At 40.4% G+C, this 14,102-nt stretch overlaps 1 protein-coding gene across 8 annotated transcripts in view; it reads left to right on the top strand.

The window, feature by feature from the left end:
* The window catches only part of ADI1 (acireductone dioxygenase 1), an 847,802-nt gene that overhangs the window by 108,974 nt on the left and 724,726 nt on the right, over positions 1 to 14,102 (top strand). The gene's annotated exons all lie outside the window — the stretch shown is intronic.

The following is a 14,102-nucleotide window of genomic DNA, read 5'->3' on the forward strand; positions in this document are numbered from 1 at the left end:
CCCCAGCAAGACCCACCCGAGGAGAGTCTGAGCTCAGACATGCTTAGCCCTGCCCCCACCCAGTGGTCCTTCCTTACCCACCCTGGTAACCTGAAGACAAAGGGCATATACTCTGAAGAGTTCTAGGACCTTGGCCATCGGCTCTGGTGGAGGTGGCAGGAGGGTGAAACGGGCTCTGTGAGGGTCCTTAGTCTGGGTTGTTTAATGCACTGTTTTTGTGCTGATTGTCCTACTGCCAGGAGGTGGTGCTTTCAAGAAAGCATCAGCTGTGGTAGTATGGGGAGGAAGAGACGGGGATCCCCCACCTGTTCCCCAATAACCTATAGAAATTAAAAAAAAAAAAATTAAGAATTAGGCTCCCTACAACAAGGCCACCAGGTGTAAGTGATGAGGATTCTCACTGACTCAACAAGAAAAGCACCATCTCTGGTGGCCGGGACACGGGCCCATCGTGATGCAATTTCTCTCCACATCCCAGAAAGAAGAAAAACAACAGATCATCATGACTTTCAGAGAGTTTTACATCAGCACACATGTTGAAGGGATTTGAAAAAAGTATGAGGCAAATCTGATTTTTATTTCAATATCATATTTATTAAAAAGTGCCAGTGGTTTGGGAAGTATAAAGACAGACAATGGTTTAGGAAGGGAGAGCATGAAAATTGGAAAAGTGCTGTTGCTGAATGAAAGATAAGAGTTGAAGATGAAAGATGCCCCAAAGTAATTCAATGTGTGTTTAATCCCAGGAACTTGAGAAAAGGAATGATCTCTCAAAACTGAGGTAGTCTGGGAAGAATTACTTGATGAAGAAATTAAAGTGGGCTGTGAAATTTGATAGAGTTGATTTTTAAAATGTGCTGCTTTAGTGATGCCATTTCTGAAGTCACATCCTACATATTGAGTGCCTTTTGTGTCTTCCCCATGCAGAGATGCCTGAAGAGAATATTAGGAAGCTGCAGGGTCAGAAGAAATATATAAACATAATATATATGAACATAAAACACATACTATTAAAATATAAGCATGCTACATTAATTGACATACATCAATTGTGATTATATTGCAAACATAATACATAATATACATATAAGTGCACAAACACCACCGAAATCTTAGTGGCTTACAATTACGATAGTTTCTTTCTTTCCCATTTCACGCATCTAGGGCGTGTTGCTACGTATTGGCTGAAGACTCCCTGTGGAGCTGTTCAACTTATCGTCTTTACTCTAGAAAGAAAAGATCACTGCCTCTTTGAGACATGCTGCTTTTTTAGAGCTGGAGACCGTGCAGCAGGGTCCTGAAAGTCTGCTCAGACCTCATGCATCATGTTTCCTCACATGTGTAGTGTAGCAAGGCAGAGGGTGAGGGCCACGTCCATGGGGCATGGATACATCATCCTGCCTTGGGAGGCACTGCAAATTGTATGGCCATGTGAGGCCATGTGTAACTTTATAGGAAGGTGAAATAAATATTTGGGAATAACAGTGCAATGTTAAAAATCCTGTTTTTCTTTCGTAATGGGCTAATATACCACAGTGAAAATGAGTTAACTACAGCTAAAAACAATAGCATCCCACAAATATAAGGTTAAACCATAACTACAAGACACTAAGGAATATATACAGTATATTTTCAATTCGATTTATATGAAGACTGAAAAAGAGGACAGTTAAAATATTTTTAGAAATGCATACTTGGGTAGTAAAATTACTTTTGAAAGGAAGGAAGTACTTATCATAAAAGGTTAATTTTTCATGAGGAAGAGTTGCAATTGGGGCATCTGTTTGTGATAATTTTCTACTTTTTATCTGATTTATAATGATAGGAGTGTTTATATAATTATGCAAGTGTTTATAATTATTCATTATATTCATTTAGTCTACTCTATGCTTTATATGCATGTGCATACATACATATAAAATATGTAAGGAAATATATATGCAATGTCGGAATCTTTGACTTGTATTCACAGAAGATGAAAATAAGAAGAAAAACTTCTTGGAACTGTGTGAACATCAGATAAAGATGAAATCGACCCAGGTGCTCTGCAGAGAAGCAACAGAACCCACACCCAATGCATCTTACATTTCTATTTTAGATAGATTCAGGCATATGGCTATCACTTTTGCAACAATTTTCAAATATGCCAGGTAATTACAAACAGGAAATTATCTAGACAGTAAAGGATGATTCTGAGCAAGCTCTGAACTCTGACGATTACTCTGTCTTGAGACTTACGTCGGTTTTGACCTGGCTGTCCTCTGAGGATCTTGGATTAACAAAACGCTGTGGAAACCAGCCCTGCCATTGAGTTGGAGGCAAGAACAGCGGAGGTGGAGCCAGCCGCCTCCAAAAGGCCAGGTTAGCCATTTAGCAGGAAAATCCTACCTAAATGCCATACACTTCTGAGCCTCCTCTCTGAAGTTATACAGTGCCAAGTTAAGAGCACAAACACTGGAGTAAGACAGAGTGGATTCTCACAAGGCATGCAGCCTCACCCTATCCCAGAACCTGCTCCATTGTTAGGAGAAGGGAGCTCTGACTGTGTGCATGCCAGTCAGCTAGGGTCACGGTACCTGATATGGTGTGGCTGTGTCCCCACCCAAATCTCATCTTGAATTGTAGCTCCCATAATTCCCGCATGTGGTAGGAGGGACCCGGTGGGAGATAACTGAGTCATGGAGTTGGTTTCCTCCATACTGTTCTCCTGGTAGTGAGTCAGTCTCACCAGACGTGATAATTTTATCAGGGGAAACACCCCGTTCACTTGGTTCTCATTCCGTTGTTGTCTGCCACCATGGGAGACCTGCCTTTCGCCTTCCACCATGATTGTGAGTCCTCCCGAGTCACGTGGAACCATGAGCCCAATAAATCTTTTTCTTTATAAATTACCCAGTCTTGGGTATGTCTTTACAGCAGCAGGAAAATGGACTAATAGAGGATTCTAGTCCCACTGAACACCTGCCGTAAGAGGAAATGAATTCCCTCCCAGTGGGGGAGGTCAGAGGTCTGAGATGAGGGTGTCAGCAACTTTGGCTTCTTCCCGGGCCTCTTCCCTGGGCTTGCAGACAGCTGTGGTCACCCTCAATGGATCAGTGCCCATGCTCATAACGTTTTAACTCAATCACCTCTTTGAAGACTGTCTCCAAAGGCAGTCACATTCTGAGGTGCTGGGGGTTAGGATTTTTTCACCCTAGAAATTTGGGGGGACACAAGGCAGCCCATTGGAAGCAGCCAGGGTTGAGGGGAAGGTCTGACTCGACTTCAGAGCAGGGAGGACTTCATAACAGGGAGCAGTTACCAGCTATGTCCTTCTGAATGAGCAGAAGGGACCCAGTGGGGCAGAAAGGGTTTCTCAGGGAAGGGATGAGCTCCACAAAAGCCATCACAGGACAGAGCTACGACAGGCAGCAGAGCCTGCTCACCTCCCCAGTGAACTCTGGCCCGGGTCTGAGCTGCCCCAACAAATGGCTGTCCTTCCTCACCAGCTACAAGGGAAAGAAAGGTCACAGGAAAGGCCATGCAGCAGCAGGGTCGGGTTGGCAAATGCCCTCCTTCACTACCAGCACCAGCCTTGGCACACACTTGGGTCCCACTGCACAGGCAGGAGCAGGAGCACCAGCCACTCCTGCAAAGATCCCAACAGCCATTCTTCTGCCCATGAGGGGACTACTGTGCAGGACAAATGGGGCTGGAATGCATGGTGAAAGGAGGAGAGGCTTGAATGAAGCAGGACGGCAAGGCATAGGACTGAAGAGGAGGGAAACGGAGGCTCTTCTATTCGTGACACCAACACGTTCTGGTGGAGAAAAGCATCTCCAGGAGTCCTCAGGCACAGTGAAAAGAACCTTGGTTCCCCAGAGACCCATGCTCTTTTCCTGCCTCTCCCCTTGCAGACCCCATGACCCTGGGCAGTGCCTCACCTTAATAAGCTTCTGGTTGCTTCTCTGTAAAATGCAAGTGATAGCAATCACCTGTAAGAGTTCTAGTGCGAATACATGGGTAGCATCTCCACAGCAGGTGTGTTAGGTAGGTATGCAGAAAAGATCATGTCCTTCCCTCCCTTTGAGTTCCTGAAGAGAAAGGCAAACGGGAGAGCCACCCAAGAAGGAGGAAAGCTGTTTGCCCGGAAACCAGCCCACCCTCGCCAAGGCAGCAGTGTGCATGAACAGCTTCCTAGGCCACCAGGCACAGGCACTTAAGGTCAATTTTCCCCAAGCTAAGTTCTCCCTGTACATCTCTGGCTGCAGTTTCCCATGAGAACTTAAACTTGTCCAGAGGTTTGGGGCAACGTATCATACAAGTATCTGCTGCAGCTGAACATGGAGCCAACCAGACATCGAATGCCGGTGTAGGGGGAGCCTTGTTCATTGCAGCCAGAAACCCCTCCTGGCACCAGTCACCCCAGGCCCTCTGGCTACAAGCCTGTCTCCATGTGAACGCCTCTGAAGGTAAAACCAGAAAGAACAAAACCTATTGACTTGTCTGCAGAAAGATTTGCGGCTGTTTGCTTTCTTGTAATGTAAAAATAACAAGGTTGATGTGAGCAAACAGAAAGACATAAAGTAGCCAAAAGCTGTCAATAAAAAAGACAAAGCATTGTCTGCTGAAGCTCATTCCATTCCATCGAGGACTCTCTTTAAAGCAAGCTTTGTTTTCCCCGCAGTGCTTAAAGAAAATGCTTCCTAAATGATTCAGAAACCTATTCATAGGTAAGGAATTCATACCTATTCATAGGTAAGCCTATGAATAGAGTTCTGTGATTATTTTGGACATATAAAGAATAATATGTGTTTTTGTAGTTTTCTAATTTACAAATGAAAGTTCCTAAAAATAGTGGACTTAGCATATAATTAATCTCATAAAAATAAAAATATATGTATGTGAGATAGAATCCTTTGTGTTTTTCTCATAAATTACAAAAGTATATACATCAAAACTATCTTTCTGAACTCTGCAGTTTACCATCAAACTTTGCCAGGATTAGGACTCATAAATTTAGCTGAACAAGATAATATCACATTATCTCCACTAAACCAATACAATATCAATGTAACAGAAGAACAGACAAATAAGTTATTCTTATTTATAAATCTAAGATAAACAAAGCCTTAATTTAAGTACCAAAAAACCCCCAACTTCCTACCCTCCTTCGTCTTTATGTTAGTGAAACTAAAATCCTTTATTTTAAGTGAAACTATCCATTTTCGCAGGGGTTAAGGGAAGTGGTTGGCTCTTGGGTTTGACTGTGAATATGAAGTCCTGCGCCTGTGTCTCCCTTCCCAACTCAAATGTTCAGAAGGTGATAACAAAGGGGTGAATTTCACTGAACTAAAGAAAACTTGGAATTATCCTTCTCAATCTCTTTCTCAACTTTTTGTTAAATTTTTGGTCCTGAGAAAAACCTGGTTTCTTAACAACTTGCACTATCACCTAAAAGTGGATAGCAGCCAAAAGTCACTTATTTGAGGAACCCAAGAGTGATTTAGTCCATTTAATGGCTTTGTATTGACTCATTTAATATTAGGAATATAGGCATGATTTGTGTTCTCCAAGGGAAGCAAAGCAACCCCACACTTAAACTATCCATGCCAGTGACAGCTGCCAAGGGTATGGAGGACTGCCCCAAGCCACCAAAGAAACTGCCCCAATTTTTCTTTGTCATTCTGTAGTAACCCTTTTCATGATTACTGATATCTATACATTTCCATAAAATACTTCCACCAAATTTCCATAGCTCTTCAAATCTAATAGAATCAGAATAACACATCAATGTGACAATCCATAACCTGTAGTAAGGACATGGAGCACCAGCCATCATGCAGTAGAGAATACACCCTACTTCTTTGATAAATTTTTCATCACAATCCAAATTTACATGAAGAAAATATTCCAAGCATGTATTTTTTCCATAAGGTAAATATTACTACTTTCAATAAATTCGTCACCACTTTCCCATGGTGGGGGCCATTTTTTTTCCCTCTAACCTGGTTATTTGACTTGTTCATATTTAACGAAACAACTCTATGAAGTCAAAGAAAACACACTCCAGAGGACAGTAGCAAAGCGTATGTCTAGTCCACCCATCCCTTTGGTTAAGAATTGGACTGCATCAGCTGGACGTGGTGGCTCATGCCTGTAATCCCAGCACTTTGGGAGGCCGAGGCGGGCGGATCACGAGGTCAGGAGATCGAGACCATCCTGGCTAACATGGTGAAACCCCATCTCTACTAAAAATACAAAAAATTAGCCGGGGGCGGTGGTGGACACCTGTAGTCCCAGCTACTCGGGAGGCTGAGGCAGGAGAATGGCGTGAACCCAGGAGGCGGAGCTTGCAGTAAGCTGAGATCACACCGCTGCACTCCAGCCTGGACGATAGAGCAAGACTCCATCTCTAAATAAATAAATAAAATTGGAATGCAACAACTTGTTTTTGAGAGGACTTAAGTCACTTTAGTAACTAATTTTCACATTAAGCAATTTTTCATCATTAATTTTTTTTTGTCTACTGAACCTTCACCTTCCATACTGGTGACCAACGTAAAGCCACGCTGTGAACAGGTGTTCCCCACCCAACTCCCATGCATGCGAGCCATAGGTTCTGCCTGATCCCACCACCCCCAGCAAGATGGGATCCTGTCCACACCTTTGCTAATATTGAGCTCCTGATTTGGTGGGGAGTGGGTCCTATTCATCTGTCTGCAGCAGCCCTGCCTGAGGCATCGGGGGTATTCTCTACTGCATGATGGCTGGTGCTCCATGTCCTTACTACAGGTTATGGATTGTCACATTGATGTGTTATCCTGATTCTATTAGATGTGAAGAGCTATAGAAATTTGCTGCAAGTATTTTATGGAAATGCGTAGATATCAATAATCATGAAAAGGGTTACTGTAGAATGACAAAGAAAAATTGGGGCAGTTTCTTTGGTGGCTTGGGGCAGTCCTCCATACCCTTGGCAGCTGTCGCTGGCATGGATAGTGCCCTGAACTCCCAGGAGGAACCTGACCTGCATCCCCACCCTTCCTTTGCTTACTACCCTTGTTACTCACCTTGTCTCTCTGGCAGTCTCTCTGACTTCCTGCAGTCAGGACATAACTGTGTGTCCCTCTCCCCCTTCCTGCCTCCACAAACATTCACATATATAAAACATTGACACAGAATAAAAGCCAATTTAAAACAAAAACAAAAGCAGCACTCCACTGCAATGGCAAGCCACTCTCCACAGGAACACACTGTCCTCAGAGAGAATCCTGGCACGCCACATCCCACCTCGTCCTGACCTCGAAGCCGGTCTACAATCCACGGCCTACCAGGATCCCACTCCACTCGCCCTCTCCTTGACATTTTCTCTCTCTGTCGGTCCACACCAACCTGTCCTTTGCATGACCCTCCTCTAGCACTTACTGGTCACATCACGCACTTCCCCATTTAATCATATCTGACTCTAAAATATTTTTCAACCCTGACTTTTTCTGGTCTTGTTTACTACAGAGACATGCAGGGAGACCTTAGCTTGGGGAAAATTGACCTTGAGTGCCTGTGCCTTGCGGTCCAAAGAGCTATGCGTGCACACTGCTGCCTTGAAGCGAGCAGGCCGGTTTCCCGGCACGCAGCCCTTCCTCCTTCGTGGATGGCTCTCCCATGTGCCTCTCTCTTCAGGCACTCAAAGGGAGGCAAGACGTGACCTTTTTGCATGACTCCATGACATACCTGTCTTGTATGTGCTGTTCATTTATTCTCACTAAAACTCTAACGGGTGATTGCTGTCACTTGCATTTTGCAGAGTGGCACTGTGAAGCCCATCAAGGTGAGGCACCATCCAGGGTCACCAGACCTACAATGGGAGGGGCAGAATGGGAGCATGAGTCTCTGGGAGACCAGAGTTCTTTCTGCTGTGCTAGTGGACTCCCTGGCTTGCATTCCTCTTGCAAATTCCGCCTGAAACAATTTGTGAGTCCGTTCTGATCAAGAAACAAGATCTCATCTCACCGTAAGACCTCACCCATTGATCTTGGGCCTTCTCTCCCATTCTTTGTTTATTGATCCTACCATTGAGACTGGACTGGCCTTAGTTCCCGGGTCAGGCAGGAGTCTTCCCTGAAAGCAAAGCCTGTCAACTGCGGGCCTTGAAATTCCGCTGATTTCATACTAACAACACCCTCTCCCACGCACACCCCTGGAAATGTATCCTTTTCCCAAAACCCTCTATTTGATTGAATTATAACTTCAGGTTAAATGAATGACCCAGAAATATAATTTCCCTGCTTCTCTTAGCATAACCACTCCCTGCACATCGGCACTGTGCTGTCCACCACCTGTTGGCCTCTTGGTTAATGCCAATTTGGCCAGTCCTAACACCAAATCCATTCTCCCAATGCTGGCATCCGTTAGACCAACAGTGAGGTCTTAGCAGGCTTTACCAATCCTATCTGAGTAGTAGCATAATTTTCTGATTTTGACAAGCATTAGGTAGACCATGGGTTTCTTTGAGACAGCAAAAATCTCACACTTCTCATTGCACATGTAGTCAATAATGACAGGTGCCATTCGCTGAAAACCTCTGTGTTTCATGTACTATGTGAGGTGTTTTATAAACACTACCTTCTTTCATTGAGAACCCTTTTTACAAATAAGGAAAAAGAAACACAGAAGCTAATTGCTTTGCCACAACCCATTCATTTAATATATGTTTTATTCAGGATTTAAGCCTGAATTATACCGGCTCCAAAGTATGCGCTCTTTACCCTGGACAAAGCCCCCACTTTGTAATTCGTATCAGGCTGTGTAATACTATTCTAGAGTTCCTGTGCTTAGCATCGATGTTCCTTAAAGAAAGGACTCATTTGTATTTTCCTATACTTCTCTTAAAAAGCTAAGAAATTAATAACACAACTGACAATTTCTTGATTAATTTATGAAGCCAAAACCATAGTGCAAATAAACTTCTAAGTTAGGCATATAGTAAAAGTATAATACATACATGTTGAATGAAATCTGAGAAATTATTGCCGCTTCTTCAAATTTATATTTACAGGATGCAAGAATATCCAAGCTAAAAGTCATCTAAACCTCAAATAATAAAATGGAACATTCTCTACTGCCCAATATTTACAAATAGGCAGCAGAAAAAATACTTGAATTTTTACTTTCTGTATTGAAAATGGTACCCCTCATTAATGATGGCTAAAACACTCTGGGCTTTATATATAAACAAATTCAAGAAGACTCTGCAAGGTGAAGAGAGGAAGACCTACTGGACAGGAACCTTGGGGCCCAAGGAGGAGCGAAGCAGTGAGCTCCATAGAATTCTTCCTAGTCTCATGTATCCCACACCAGATCTTGGAAAAGCTAGCAACCCAAAAGCACCAATGGCCTCCAACAATAAAAATTAAAGAACGCCATGTGAATCTTGTTCTCTCTCACCACAAGACAAGGAATGTGGCAGCCAAGCAACCCAGAAAACCTTTAGATGATAACTATGCTATTCTAGGCAAATGCTGTAGGAAATGGGACGTGGGGCATATATGCCCCCTCACCTTGCTGTGAAGGACAGGAAATCCATCTATAGACCCAAGAAGCTGAGAAAATAACAAAAAGGATAGGTCCAAAGAAATTCATGTCAAGACACATCATAATCAAACTTTCAAAGATTAAAAAAAAAATCTTGAATGCAGTGAGAGAGAAAAAAACTTAGCTATAAAAAGAAATAATTTGAAAGAGAGCAGATTTCTCATTAAGAACCACAGAAGCTAGGAAGATATGATGCAATATTTTCCAAGAGATCAAAGAAAAGAACTGTCGACCTGGAATCATGCAAAATCATCTTATCATGCAAAATCATCCTGTAAATGAAGAGAAAATCAGGCTCTCTCAGATGGAAAAAAAAAAAAAAACTAAGATACTTTGTCACCAGCAAAACTATCTTAAAGGAATGGCTAAAGAAAGTTCTCTAGACAGGAAGGAAATGATAAAAGGGGAAACCTTGGAATGCCAAGAAGAAAGGATAAAGTAAGTAAAAAGATTATTTTTCTCCTCTTTTTAAGATTTCTAAATTATATTTGAAGGTTGAAGCAACAAATCATAATATTGTGTGATATAGTTCCCAAAGTATGCAGAGAAAATATAAAAATAAAAATATTACAAATGGAAAAGAACAAAGGGACTTATAGGTGGATAAAGCATTTATACTACTCAAAATAATAAAATGTCAGTGCCAGCAGACTGTAATAAGTTATATATATACACAATTTAATACGTAGAGCCATTAACAATTTTACACAAAAAATACACTAAAAAGTAGTTGACATAAATCCAAATGGAATTCTGAAAAAGATACAAAGAAAACACAGAATGGCAGGAAAAAAATAACAAGAGACCAAATCAGAGGGAACAAACAGAAGAAAAATGCAATGGCAGAATGGCCTTAAGCCAAAGCCATAGGCATGCTTAATCTCTAAAGATTATTTTATTAATTAGTTAATTAAAAGTTGGTCTTCAAAATGAAGCAATTAAAAATAATTCTGATATATTTCATTATACATTTTAGTTATTACCTGGAAAAGAAGAATTAACCAAATTACTACTTGATATATTGCTAAGGAAATCATCAAATTACTACTTTATGTATTTCTAAAATTTGTATTAATTTCTAATTTGTAGACTAGGTGATAAATTGTTTATTTTCTACTATAACTTTGATCAATCAGAAGTCAAACAAACTAAAGTAAGATATTCATAAACCTGATGAGTATATCTTGAGGCTTACTTTTGTTCTAGGTAACAGAACTCATGAATTTAGGTGGTAGAAAACCACTGCTTTTGTTACTTTTTATTACTCCCCCACCACCACCCCAGAGGACTATAGCCCCATATGGCTTTGGAAGCCATATTCAATTCATCTCTCTATGGGTGTCCTGTGGATTGGCTTAACCCTAGATATAGGAAAAGCATGTGGCTCTGGCCTGGTTATTCAGAGAAACTCAGCCCCTTGGCCAGAGTTGGCTAAGAATATGACCCAGTCCCACTAAAGGAGACACAGAGAGATGGCTGATTGACAAGCGAGGAACAGGCCCTCCAATTATCTCTGGACTTGGATCCAGGCACATGAAAACTCTTGACAGATAACTTACTTCATGTGAACACCAAGAATAAAGCTACCACTGATGAAAGTTGAGCAACACAGATTGGGAGAAGGTCTTTATTTGGCTCCTGGATTGAGTCATTCTTTTTTTTCCCAACTTTTATTTTAGGTTCAGGGATACATGTGCAGGTTTGTTACAAAATTTACATGGGTAAATTTTGTGTTGCAGGGGTTTGGTGTACAGATTATTTTGTCACCCAGGTAATGAGTATAGTGCCCAACCCAATAGGGAGTGCTTCTATCTTCACCCTCTTCCCACCTTCCACATTCAAGTAGGAATTTTGTTTTCTGTATCTGCATTAGTTCACTTAGGATAATGGCCTTCAGCTCCAAATGGAGCTTTGCTGCAAAGGACATGATTTCACTATTTTTTATGGCTGCATAGTATTCCATGGTGTATACATACCACATTCTTTTTATCCAGTTTAATGTTAATGGACATCTAGGTTGATTCTATGTCTTTGCTATCGTGAATAGTATTTCAATAAACATATAAGTGCATATGTCTTTTTGGCAGAATGATTCATATTCCTTTGGGTATATACCCAATAATGGGACTGCAGGATCCAATGGTAGTTCTGCCTTAAGTTCTTTGAGAAATCTCAAAACTGCTTTCCACAGTGGTTGAACTAATTTTCACTCCACTAGCAGCATATGTGTTCTCTTTTCTCCACAACCTTGCCAACATCTGTTATTTTTGACTTTTTAATAATATCCATTCTGACTGATGTGAGATGGTGTCTCATTGTGGTTTTTATTTGCATTTCTCTGATGATTAGTGATGTTCAACAGTTTTCATATGCTAGTTGGCCACATGTATGTCTTCTTTTGAGAAGTGTCTGCTCAGGTCCTTCGCATATTTTTAAAATGGAGTTGTTTGTCTCTTGCTTATTTAAGCTCCTTGTAGATATTCTGAATATTATACCTTTGTCAGATGCATTGCTTGCAAATATTTTCTCCTATTCTATAGGTTATCTGTTTACTCTTATGATAGTTTATTTTGCTGTGCAGACGCTGTTTAGTTTAATTAGAGTCCATTTTTCAATTTTTGTTTTTGTTTCAATTGCTTTTAGAGTCTTCGTCATGAAATCTCTACCAGAGCCAATGTCTGGAGTGGCATTTTCTAGGTTTTCTTCTAGGGTTTTTAAAGTTTTTGATTTAAATCTTTAATCCATCTTGACTTTATTTTTTTATATGGTATAAGAAAGGGTTCCAGTTTTAACCTTTTGCATATTGCTAGCCAGTTATCCCAGCACCTATTTATTGAATAGGAAGCCTTTTTCCCCATTGCTTGTTATCACTGGCTTTGTCAAAGATCAGATGGTTATAGGTGTGTGGTTTTCGTTCTGGGTTCTCTAACCTGTTCAGTTGATTTGTCTGTGTGTCTGTTTTTGTACTGTTGCCATGCTGCTTTGGTAACTGTAGACTTGTAGCATAGTTTGAAGTTGGGTAGTATGGTGCCTCCAACTTTGTTCTTTTTGTTTAGGATTGCCTTGGCTATTCAGGCTTTTTTTTCCCATATGAATTTTAGAATATTTTTTCTAATTCTGTAAAAAATGTCATGGGTAGTTTGATAAAAACAGCATTGAATGTACACATTGCTTTGGGTAGTATGGCAATTTAAACAATATTGATTCTTCCTATCCATGAGCATGGAACATTTTTCCATTTGTTTATGTTGTCTCTGATTTCTTACAGCAGTATTTTGTAATTTTCATTGTAGAGATCTTTCACCTCCCTGGTTAACTGTATTCCTAGATATTTGATTCTTTTTGTGGCTACTGAGAATGGGATTATATTCTTCATTTGGCTCTCAACTTGGACATTATTTTTGTGTAGAAATGCTACTGAATTTTGTACAATGACTCTGTGTCCTGAAACATTGCTGAAGCTGTTCGTCAGTTCTAGGAGCCTTTGGGCAGAGATTATGTGGTTTTATAGAAACAGAATTATATCATCTGTGAAGAGAGAGAGTTTGACTTCCTCTCTTCCTATTTGGATGCCTTTTATTTCTTTCTATTGCCTGATTGCTCTGCTTAGGATTTCTAGGTCATTCTTGAATACTTATATTTTTCATGATGCAAGTCAATAAATTCCCTTTTTTCATAAGCCAGGTAAGTCTAGGGCTTCTGTCATGAGCAATCAACAACAATGTGCTGACTAACCTAGTACAATGTGGAGTGAGAATTTTTCCATTTACTTACTACTTTCCAAATTATCAGTATTCTTTATTTAGTGAAGGGCAGAGGGTGGTGATGAAGCAGATACCAAGACTTCGTAAAGACTCAGAGCAAAGAATAAGGTAGTTGGTCAAAATATGACCCAATTTTTGAGTGTTCCTTCCTGCTCTTCTTGAAGTGAACATGTGTTCTTCATTTCCAATACAGAGCTTCATTAGCTTGAAATGCCTATTTAGGAGTATCCTTGTAAGAGCAGGACAATGTATTTTTTTTTTTGTATAAAAAGCTATTGTATTCAATTCTGCTCAGTGTCAACACCAAAGACATACTCAAACATGATTGCAATTTACTAAAAATTTAAACATGTTATATACAAGGAAGAAGTAATTGAAACAATACCAATGGAAAGATGGATTTGAGATGAAAATAGCAGAATGTAGCAGAATTGTGCTATTAACCCTAATAAGTTGTTTCTGTTTAAACTTTGTAGAATAGAACAGCTTACCATTTTATTTTCTCAGAGTTTAAATGACAAGGTCTTCTAAGTAAATAAATAAATAAATAAATAAATATATGTATGAATAAACTAATAAGAAACTTTGATCTTTCTAGCAAGTTATACCAATTTGAAGAAATAACTACAAATTAAAAATTAAAAATGCAGTTGATTTCCATAGAGTCTCAGCAAGACACAGATTTTCATTTGGCTTTCTATTTATCCACGAAGCCTGTTAAATCCATATAATCTCTGTGTGATTTATTGTCAAGCTTGCTACATG

Source organism: Macaca thibetana, chromosome 13, assembly GCF_024542745.1.
Source record: "Macaca thibetana thibetana isolate TM-01 chromosome 13, ASM2454274v1, whole genome shotgun sequence".
NCBI lineage: Eukaryota > Metazoa > Chordata > Mammalia > Primates > Cercopithecidae > Macaca > Macaca thibetana.